Source organism: Camelus bactrianus, chromosome 13 (assembly GCF_048773025.1).
Source record: "Camelus bactrianus isolate YW-2024 breed Bactrian camel chromosome 13, ASM4877302v1, whole genome shotgun sequence".
NCBI lineage: Eukaryota > Metazoa > Chordata > Mammalia > Artiodactyla > Camelidae > Camelus > Camelus bactrianus.
In genome coordinates, this window is record NC_133551.1 from 74,253,665 (window position 1) to 74,264,823 (window position 11,159).

At 46.8% G+C, this 11,159-nt stretch overlaps 1 non-coding gene across 1 annotated transcript; it reads left to right on the plus strand.

The window, feature by feature from the left end:
• Nucleotides 1-10,744: 10,744 nt before the first annotated feature.
• On the plus strand, nt 10,745-10,851 carry LOC123617610 (U6 spliceosomal RNA). The gene has a single exon (XR_006725782.1). It is a non-coding gene; the product is annotated as a U6 spliceosomal RNA (small nuclear RNA).
• The last annotated feature ends 308 nt before the right edge of the window (nt 10,852-11,159 follow it).

An 11,159-nucleotide genomic window follows, 5' to 3' on the forward strand; every position in this document is an offset into this window, starting at 1 on the left:
GAATCTTTCAGAGGCAGCTGATACTGACTATCTTCTGGAAAGTCTCTCCTTCATAAGTCCTTGAACTCACACATCCTTTAACTTTTCTTATTTCTACCTCTGTCGCTTTCCATTCCATTTAAAAAATTATTTTAAAATTAAACATTTCCATTTATGGAATAGTATTTATTCCAAGTAATCCATTTTTTACTGTAGGAAAGAAAACTAGAAAATGTAGATAATTAAAAAGAAAATTTAAAGTCAAAAGCATTTTGACAGATATCCTTCCAGCTCATACACCCTTCAAGTGCCCCCGGCTAACCTGGCTGGCTTTCTGCCCCATCACATACATTCAGTGCAGGCTCTTCCGATGAACATTTATCACAATTAAACTAAATAATTACTCGCAGTGCTACTTTTCCAAAAACTTGAATTGCTTAATGAATGTATTCATATGAATGCATTTTTTAGCCAAAATAAGAGCAATTGGTAGATAATGTTTTATAGTGTATTTTCCTTGTGTTAATAAATCATGAACAGTCTTTACATACCCACGTCAGTCTATGTGATCTTTTTTTTTTTGAAGTGTTGTCAGTTACAACGTGTCAATTTCTGGTGTACATTACAGTGTTTCAGTCATACATATGCATACATATATTCGTTTTCATATTCTTTCTCATTATAAGTTACTATAGGATATTGAATATAGTTCTCTGTGTTATACAGAAGAAACTTGTTGTTTATCTATTTTATATATACTGATTAATATTTGCAGATCTCTAACTCCCAATTTATCCCTTCCCACCCTGTTTCCCCCCCCAGTAACCATAAGTTTGTTTACTATGTCTGTGAGTCTGTTTCTGTTTTGTAGATAAGTTCATTAGGGTTGGTCTTCTTTTTTCTTTTCTTAGATTCCACATATGCGTGATATCATATGGTATTTTTCTTTCTCTTTCTGGCTTACTTCACTTAGAATGACATTCTCCAGGGCCATCCATGTTGCTGCAAATGGCATTATTTTATTATTTTTTATGGCTGAGTAGTATTTCATTGTATAATTATACTGCAGCTTCTTTGTCCAGCCATCTGTCCACGGATATTTAGGTTGTTTCTGTGTCTTGGCTATTGTAAATAGTGCTGCTGTAAACTTTGGGTACGTGTATCTTTTTGAATTAGAGTTTCCTCTGGATACAGGCACAGGAGTGGGTTTGCTGGATCTTGGTGATCCTTTTTGATTCTACCTACTATTAAATTCAACTGTATGGCTGAGCCAAAATTTATCTCCATCCCTTACTATTGGACATTTAAGGTTTTTCCAAGTTTTCTCTAATCTATTGCTTTATACACACTGGTCTGCCTGTTTATTTTCTAAAAATAGAATTGTTGGGTCGATGAACATGCCAAATTTTCAGCTTTTGATGGAAGTTGGAAAGTGGTCTTCCAGAAAGTCTACCAACTTACACATCCACCTTTTTGCTTTTATTAAACTCTTTTTTTCTCCTATTAACAAAAATAGTGCATATTAAGTAGAGACAGATGCAGATGGGCAAATAAAGGAAATGTGAGGTGCCTAGCATCCCAGTGCTGTTTACAACCCGTTAGGTGACTCTGTCCCATACGTGTCCACATGGATGCCCTTGGGAGTCAGACTTTGGCTCAAGTCCCAGGTTTACTGTTACCAACAGTGTGGCCTTGGATCATTACTTAGTATCTCCAGGATTCTGTTTACTCACCTATAGCTGAAGGTGGCAATAGCAGTGTGTCACAGGTTGTCAGAAGGATGCCCGGCAAGCATGAGCTCAGGACCTGGCACATGACAGACCGTGCTCCTCTAATCCTGTTCAAACTTTGCTTTTCTATCCCGGTGATATATACAAACACCGTCCCTTGGTACCAAGTCCACGCTTCTAGCCCCACCATTTACAGGAACCCTGGGCCCACAGCTCCATCTCAGACTGTTAATGCCACCCATGGTATTTTGCTGGTGTCAGGTTTCCTTTCAGCCCCAGCCAACCTACTTACAAGTTCCTCCTCCCCACCTGCCTGCCCCGTCTTACCCACAGTCATCTGTCCTCAGAGGCACCCAGGCAGAAACCACCGGAACACCCCCTCCTGCTCGCACAGTTAACTGGATTCCAAGCAGTTCTGTTATTCCACTCTACAGGGCGTGGCTGGAGCCAGACTGACTTCAGTTGAAATCCTGGCCCTGCTGCTTACATACTGTGTGACCCATGAGCAGTTTCCTCCCTTCTCTGAGCCTCAGTTTCTTCATCTGTAAGATGGAGTGATAGCAGACCTGCCACTTAGGGCCATGGTTCTGATGGTAAAGGAGACAGTAAGTGCTCAGCGCCTCAAAAGCACAAGCTGCGCTGAGACCCCTCAGCGCTGTCATCGTGTTTCATGTTCTCTGGTCTTTGCTGTTGGTCAAGGGCAGCCCAAGCCTTCCCTGCACTTTCTCACCTTCTTTGTGATGGTCCCGCCCCCTGCATGAGTACCTCTTCCCAGAATCCCAGCAGTCTCCCAGCCCGGCTCAAACACCCCTCCTGCATCTGGTCTCCCCAGCCCTCCCCCACGGCGTGGGGCACCCTCTCCCCTGAGCCCCACGCCTGGCGTCCCCCTTCCCTGCCCTCCATTCTCCACCGCGACACTGTGCCCTTCTGGAATCCCATATCCTTCTTGTCACTCTGCATCCACCGTCCCTGCCCCAGCCTCCTCCACAGCCCCCGCCACGTCTGTCTGTTAACCACACCCTTAATAAGTAACATTCCTCTGGGATTTCGATGTGCAAAAGTTGACCCACGGGCCAAAGATTCACAGAGATCATGTACCTTATTCTGAGATGACAAGAACATAGAATTTGTAAAAAACCATGATCCCCCTCACGCGAACCAAGGTGTCATCGTTGCCGAGTACTCGCGTTGTGACGCACATGGTGGTGCCTTGACTGTCATGTTACTGTTTTTTCATGATTACGAAGTAAGGTCTGTCTTTCTTACGCTTGCAAAGGCAAGAGAGCCGTCGCCAGTGACACCTTCCCCCGCCCCCCCGGGGCAGGACTCCGGCTACAGAGAGGGGCGGGGCTCGGACAAGGACGCCCTCCTCGCTCCCCTAAAGGCACGTAAGCTTCGTGTAAATCTGTTCGGTCCTGTTGGGAAAGATGATGCAACGTGACGAGAAAGGAAGTGGGAGTTGCCTGGCTCCTCGCAGCTAAGGAATGTCACGTCGCGGAGCCCTCGGCACATTCCCAGAAACACGTCGGGGTTGAGAAGGAGGCGGATGACTCAGAGTTCCCCCCGCTTTCGACAGATCGATGGCCGAGCCGGAGCAAGGCTAGCGAGGACGGGCTGGCGGAAAGTGCCCTCTGCCAAGCCCGGCGGGTCCGCGGGGCACACGTGGGAACGCTCCGCCGCCCAGATGTGCCAGACCGGGTGCCGATGAATATTCCTTTGCAGGAACGGGGTGGGGGTGGGGGGCTCTGTCCTGTCACGCGGTTCCCGTGGCAACGTTCCTCTCTGATTTTCCGAGACCTTGGAGCTTTATTCTAACTTGGTGATTCCTTCCTGGTCTTTCTGCTTCCTCCCTCCCCCATTCTCCAAATTAAAGCTTTTTTTTCTAGTAGAAAGACCCGGAAAATTATTTCCAGAGCGAGAATTTGGCAACTGTCCCTGAACACAAAGCACATGCTTTGCAGGGGTTTTAGGATGTTGCAGAGGGGAGCAACCTGTCCGCTTCCACCCACCTCCCGGCGCCCAGCCAGGGGGCTCATGAGCCGTGAGGCAGGACCAGTCAGCGGCCTTGCCGCACCAGGCGGAGGTTTTCAGAGGCCACCTCTAACCCACAGCCCCCTCTGCATCCTCTTAAAACAGGATCCCCACTGCCAGCCAGTGGTCGTCCCTGTTCCCAGGCCAATAGCCCAAAGCGATGCCGAGCTGTGGACTGCCCCCAGGCGTTATTTACAAACTCATATTTGTAAATCACCTGAAAGAGAGAGACCTCAGCTTCCCGAAGGTTGCCAAGAGGAGCCTCACACCAACCAAAGGCAACGGGGTGCAGCACAGACTCTGAAGAATCCCTGAGATGCTCACCAAACGAGCATCAATTTGCGATGAGAAGCCCGGAAGGAGGCAGTTTTAGAAAGTTTCATTTTTTTTTTTATTGAAGTATAGTCAGTTTACAATATTATGTCAATTTCTGGTGTACAGCATAATGTTTCAGTCATACACATATATACATATATTCCTTTTCGTATTCTTTTTCATTATAGGTTACCACAAGGTATTGAATATAGTTCCCTATGCTGTACAGTAGAAACTTCTTGTTTATCTATTTTATATATAGTAGTTAGTATCTGCAAATCTCGAACTCCCAATTTATCCCTTCCCACTCCTTTCCCCCCACTGATAACCACGAGTTTGTTTGTTATGTCTTTGAGTCTGTCTCTGTTTTATAAATAAGTTCATTTATGTCATTTTTTTTTAGATTCCACATATGAGTGATATCATATGGTATTTTTCTTTCTCTTTCTGGCTTACTTCATGTAGCATGATGATCTCCAGGTCCATCCATGTTGCTATAAACGGGGTTATTTTATTCTTTTTTATGACCAAGTAATAGTCCATTGTATAAACACACCACAGGTTCTTTATCCAGTCATCTGTCGATGGACAGTTAGGTTGCTTAATGTCTTGGCTACTGTATATAGTGCTGCTATGAACACTGGGGTGCGTGTATCTTTTTGAATTAGAGTTTCCTCTGGATATATGCCCAGAAGTGGGATTGCTGGATCATATGGTAAGTCTATTTTTCATTTTTTGAGGCCATTCACCCTCTAACCTGAGAATTCTTTCAGACACCAGCTGAGATAAAGTCCACCCTCAAATCTTCTACCATCAGGGTTCTGCTGGTCAGGAACCAGAGCCCCACCCTGCTGCCCTCCCAGGAAAGGTTGTAGGTCAAGGCTGAAGGTAAGAAAGACTCAAGCTTGCATCCCTGCATGACCTGGGCGTCTGTAACTCCAGGCCATTACAGAGGTCCCAGCCTGCTCACCACTGGCCAGACTCTGCTTCCTGGGCATGTGATGGTGCAGACACACAGCATTCAGAGGAGACCCACGCGTAGGGTTTTATGCTCTGCGATCTCAGTCTTGAACTTACTCATTTTATCACTGACCTTGTGGTTTGAATGTGAAGTTCACCAGGGATGATGGAGCGTGTGCTAGGGGCTTGGAGCCACATGCATGACTGTGCATTGCCTACTTCCAGTGGGTCCTTGGCTGTCTATTCCCCAGTTCCTTGGTGTCCTGGGGGACCCAGATCCCCCTCTCTGCCCCAAGGAGGGCCTGGCCCCAAGCAAGAGTCAGGACTGGGGGTGCTCACGGCCACACAGAGTCATAAGGCAGGAGTCCCAGGAACATGGTGGAAGGAGGGTGGTCTGCACTCCCAGAGAGGTTTGCACCAATCCCCCTGCCCCAGGAAGTACCTCATTAAATAGCAAATAGAAAACACTATGATAGATCGAGAGAGAGAGACCATGGGAAAAAGACAAAGCTTCCTTCTTGCTTTTTGGAACAAGGAGTACTGCGCTGTCATTTTGTGCTGGGGCCCCACACGTGCTGTAGCATCCTGACCTGGTACCCTCCCCCCCTCCCATGTGTGTCATCTCACCTCCGCTAGAGAGGCTGCCCAGGCTGATGCATTCAGGTTCCTGTATCTTAGAGCTGTGTGCATTTTGCATGTTGCAAAGCAGAAGGCGAGCTCCCTCTCATCCCGAGGCCCGTGGGCTCGGCCACCACAGCCTGAGCCCAACGTCACCTGCTCCAAGCCTGACTTCCTCACCTGTGAAAAGAGATTAGGCAACACAACCTTCAAGATCTTTTCTAGCTCTAAAAGCATCTTTTGATTCCAAGTTCATGATAAGGCTCATTTTCTGCTCTGAAAACCCAGAGTGGGAGATACAGAATCCTCTAGTTTCCTGGTGACAAAAATTTTAAAATAATCATTAGCAATGGAAAATAACAGAGGGGGATCAATGTTTGACGTGCTGTTCCACCACCCGGTTTACTGTATGAGATACTGGGCAGCGTCTCAGATCCTGGGCTCGATGGATGATGAAAGGAGAGGGTAGGAGACACCCCTTGTGCTACTGGGCAGGGCACAGTAAGCAGGGCCATGTATCGGTCAGGAGGACATAAAACTCCTGGAACCCTCTCTGTGACAGTGTCCCATGATTTTTGCTCTTAAAAATTTTTTTCTTTTATTATTGGGAAATGGATTAAAACATGAGGCTTAATTTAGCATCATATCCTAAATTAGCTAACATCGCCTTGATCCTGGGGCCCACCACAGGCTACAGATGGAGAACCATGTGAGGTTCGTAACACTGGAGCATACATAGTTATCATTCTCCAAAAGACCATGGAAATAGGCTTAGAAAAGATGTAAGCATATTCCAGATTGGTGTCTGAGGTCTTCTCTTCCAGATCATCACATAAATCCAAGGTCATCCAGAAAAGAAAATACACATGCAGCGGAAGCTCCCTGTCCTGGATGCTGTAAAATTCCCCCCAAGGAGACCTTCGGAGCCCTTCAATCCTGCCACATCCAAGAAAAAGCTTTCCTGGGCTTCACAGCCCGTCCCAGCCCATGTAGGGAGCCCGACCCACAGCTGGCATCCAAGTCCTTTTCCTCTAACCCAGATCTGTGACGGGCAGTTTTCCACCCCTGAGAGACTCAAATCTGAAATCCCCTAAAATTATTTTACTTTTCCCTCAAGTGGGATGTAGTCTAAGCAACAGTATTATCACCTCATTAAATATGTCAGTAAGTTTTAAAACAAACTAATGTAACATTGTAAATCAACTATTCTTCAATTGAAAAAAAAAGAAAAAAAACTTGGGATGGGAAGTTAGCAAACATGGGTCCAGCAGTGTTTGCTTGTGAGATTTCTCTAGCGTGGTAAGTATTTCCTACACTCAAAGCTGCAGTGATCTGTTTATCTTTATTTTTTGGAGGGGGAGGAAATTAGGTTCATTTATTTACGTATCATTTTTAGTGGCGGTATCAAGGATTGAACCTAGGACCTCAGGCACAGCTGAACATGCGCTCCACCACTGAGCTACACCCTCCCCCAAGGCTGCATTTGATTTGTATCGTGGGAGAGGGTTTTAATGAAATCCAGACACCGATGTTTCTATCTGGTGTCCTTCCTTCCAACCTGATGAATTGTCTTTCATTGTAAGCGGGGCTGCAGCTCTTTGTCTGTTACCCACCAGAGGCCGATGTTCTAAAAGCAGCTCACAGGGCCCCACTGAACAAAATCGTCTTTGGGGAAAGAAGAACAGTTGGGATTTCAGAAGTCTTATTGTTTCAGATTGTCAGGCTGGTTCAGGAAAAGGGCCAGACATGTGGGGAAGGAATGTAAGGGGGAGAGAGTCACCAGAAAAATTAACAAAAGGCTTTAAAGATTGTGTCATAACAGCAGATGCTTAAAACAGTTAAAAACACACACACTGTTACGTCTCCTGGTCCAAGCCATTTCCTAACACGGTGAAATTAACACCGGAGGAATTTCCTTCTGTGCCCCGAGTGAAGGTCTGCCTGCAGGTCCAAGGGTCTTGAAAGGCAGAGAGAAGACAGAGGTTCAATGGCAGCGCTCAGGAATCTGTTCTAATTGCACAGCAGGTGCAGTAATTGGGGGGCAGATAATTGAGGCACAGCAGGCAGCAATGCTCTTCTCTTCAAAGATGTGATGGGTGGAGATCCCAGCACTTGCCAAAAAGTTTCTCTCCCTCTTGTCACATTCTGGAAAAATGACCCAACCTTCCTGCACATCAGTTTTCCCAAGTGCAAAATCAGAGACCTTATTTTAACCCATTTTATACTCCTTCAAGGAAACACAACCATGGATAACGCGTGAGAAGTATTCGCTTGTAGCTAATTGTCTCATAAACGCCTAAGATTGCCAGGCCCCCGGGGGGCAGCCTCATGGTGTGAAGTTACAGCCTCTAGATCAATTCACCTGATTGGAACCCCTGGTCAGGGTCTTAGGAAACATCCCATTTGGGGAAAGAAAAGCCGCAGGAAACCGGCAGGTGCATGGCACACTTGCAGTAGCTTGGGGCTAACCTGGGGGGCAAAATGCTTCTGTCCTCTTTCTTGGTCCACTGCAGAAAAGATTTTTATTTATCACATGCGCATTTTCCTCCCCCCACCTTGGTCATGAACCAGAACACTTCACTTTAGTTAGAAGGAGTTTTAGGGATGTTCTAGTGATTTCTCATTTTACAAACAGCAGGTCCTGGAGCTCAGAGTGACCGGGTTTTCTGAGTCAGAGAATTGTTCAGAGGAACTGCTTGGCTCAAGCCGGTGCAGCAGCCCGTTGCCCGACTCCCCCCGCACGGCAAACTCATCCCGAAGGGCATTCTTCCTGGGACTTGGGGGACACGTGCGGTTTTGGAGAAGACCCCTTGGGGGCCGAGCACCAAAGGCTGCGCTCAGGACAGCACCCTCAGTCCTTGGAGGAAAAGGTGGAGGCGACCGCTGTCCACAGAGGCTGCCACATGCTCGGCCACTTCCCGAGTGAGCACCCTGTGATCTTCTAAAACTGGCATCTTATTCCCATGCTCGGAAAATGTGGATTAGACGTGTAAGCAACTTCTCCCTGGGGGTGGGAGACCCAGGCTTCATGCCTAGACTCCAAGGCTTCCCCAGAGGCGTTATCAGAAAAACTGTGTCCCGGGCAGATGACCCAGGCGAGGACTCAGCCCGCCGGGTGGGAGGGGGCAGGGGGGAGAAGTCTTGGATGGATTCCTGACGCTGGAGGATGCACTTGAAGGAACAGGGCAAGAAGCCAGTTCACAGACCGGGGGTCAAGGAGGGCATTGCTAACTGGACGTGGGGCCTGGGAGCCCCGGGCCCTGGAGTCCGCGTGTCACTTGTACCCTGTCCTGAGTGATCCCAGGCCCCGTGCCTTGTGGAGTCTGGAAGGAACAGCCCTCCTGACTCCTAACCAGACATTTCCTGCTGAGTTGACTGCCTTTTCAGCAACTTTAAGCACACAACAGCTGGGGCGTGGGACCCTCCCCTCGACACGGTCACGGGGACACAGTCACAAGCCTCCCTCGCTTGACAGCTGCACCAGCTGGGGCAGGTCCCGGAGCCTCTGTGTGCCTCCGTGTCCCCGTCTGCACGATGGAGGAGGAAACAACAGGCGATGCCGGCGCTGTCTCCTGGAGCAGCTGGATGATGAAATGATGGCATCCCCTCGCCGGGGCTGAGAACGGCGCCGGGCACGGAGTGGGTGCTCAAAAGTGGGTGGTGGTCACTGATTTCTGCACAAGGCTATCACAGCAAAGGGAGCGCTCCCCTGAAGGGACCTCTCCGGGACCTTGTCCAGGCTGGGGACATGCTGTCTTCTGAGTCAGGCCGGTCCATTTTTGGATGGCAGTGACTAAGAGCATTCTTCCTCGCTTTCAGCCAAGTCCACCTCCCCACAACTCCCACTCCCGGGCCCTGGCTCTGCCAGAAGGCAAATGTCAAAAAAATATTCTTGCAAGAGAGGACAGAGAATGTAAATACTACCAATAGAATCGGGTTGAGGGATTGCAGTCTCCCTGGCTGTGGCCGTTCCCACAGCTAAGCCTGGATGGACGGGGTCTGGGGGGTGTCAAAGACCCTTCAGGTCAATTGGAAAACCAGTAAAAGCTCCAAGCTCTTCTCTGCTTCCTTTAGAAACACATTAAACATTAAACCACCCTTTTCTCCATTCTTTGCAGACCACAGCGGGCCGCTGACTGCCTTGAGACCCAGTGACAAGTCACTCCACGTGAGACAGGGTGACGATCACCAGGCTGCAGGGCCACGACCTCATCTCATTCATACGTGCCATCCACCCTGTAATCACCGAGCATCTGAGGAGCGTGCCCGCCAGGCAGGACACGCAGCCTGCCTCCTGTTTACAGAGCCTTTCTGGCGTCAGGTATACAATCACGACCTGTGTGTCCCTTCCCCGCCTTCTGTGGCATGTACGGTGACATAAGAAGAATGCACACATCTTTTTTTCAGACAGGTTAGACAGTTTGGCTCTCTAGTGTCTCTCGTTAAAAATAGTTTGAAATAGAGTTTCAGTCTTGCAAGGTGAAAAAGTTCTCTGAGGTCTGTTGCAAGATGTGAATACACTTAATGCTACTGAACTGTAGGCCTAAAAATGATTAAGATGGTAAACATAAAGGTATGTGATTTTGCCACAATAAAAAAATATATGAGGATGAAATAAGTAGATGAAATAATATGACCAATTTTCTTCAAAATGATGCAAGAGGGATGAAATAATGCCATTTGCAGCAACATGGATGGACCTGGAGATCATCATACTAAGTGAAGAAAGCTAGAAAGAGAAAGAAAAATACCATATGATATCACTTTTATATGTGGAATCTAAAAAAAAAAAAAATGACACAAATGAACTTATTTACAAAACAGAAACAGACTCACAGACATAGAAAACAAACTTATGGTTCCCAAAGGGGAAAGGAGAGGGAAGGGATAAATTAGGAGTTTGGGATTAGCAGATACAAACTACTATGTACAAAATAGGTAAACAACAAGATCTTACTGTATAGCACAGGGAATTATATTTAATAGCTTGTAAAAACCTGTAAAGAAAAAGAATATGAAAAATAACATTTATGTATAACTGAATCACTATGCTGTAACTAGAAACTAACACAACATTGCAAATCAAATCTACTTCCGTAAAAAACAAGTAAGTGCTCACTTTGGCAGCACATATACTAAAATTGGGATGATACAGAGAAGACTGGCATGGCCCCTGGGCAAGGATGGCCCACAAATTCATGAAGCATTCCATGTTTTTAAAATGTCCATCAACCAATGACTGGATAAGGAAGTGGTATATATACACACACATATATACCCATAATGGAATACTGCTCAACCATAAAAAAGTATAAAGTAATGCCATTTGTGGCAACACGGATGGACCTGGAGATCATCATTCTAAGTGAAGTAAGCCAGAAAGAGAAAGAAAAATACCATATGATATCACTCATATGTGGGATCTAAAAAAAAAAAAAAAAAAAAAGCAGAAATGAACTTATTTACAAAACAGAAACAGACTCACAGACATAGAAAACAAACTTATGGTTACCAGGTGGGAAAGGA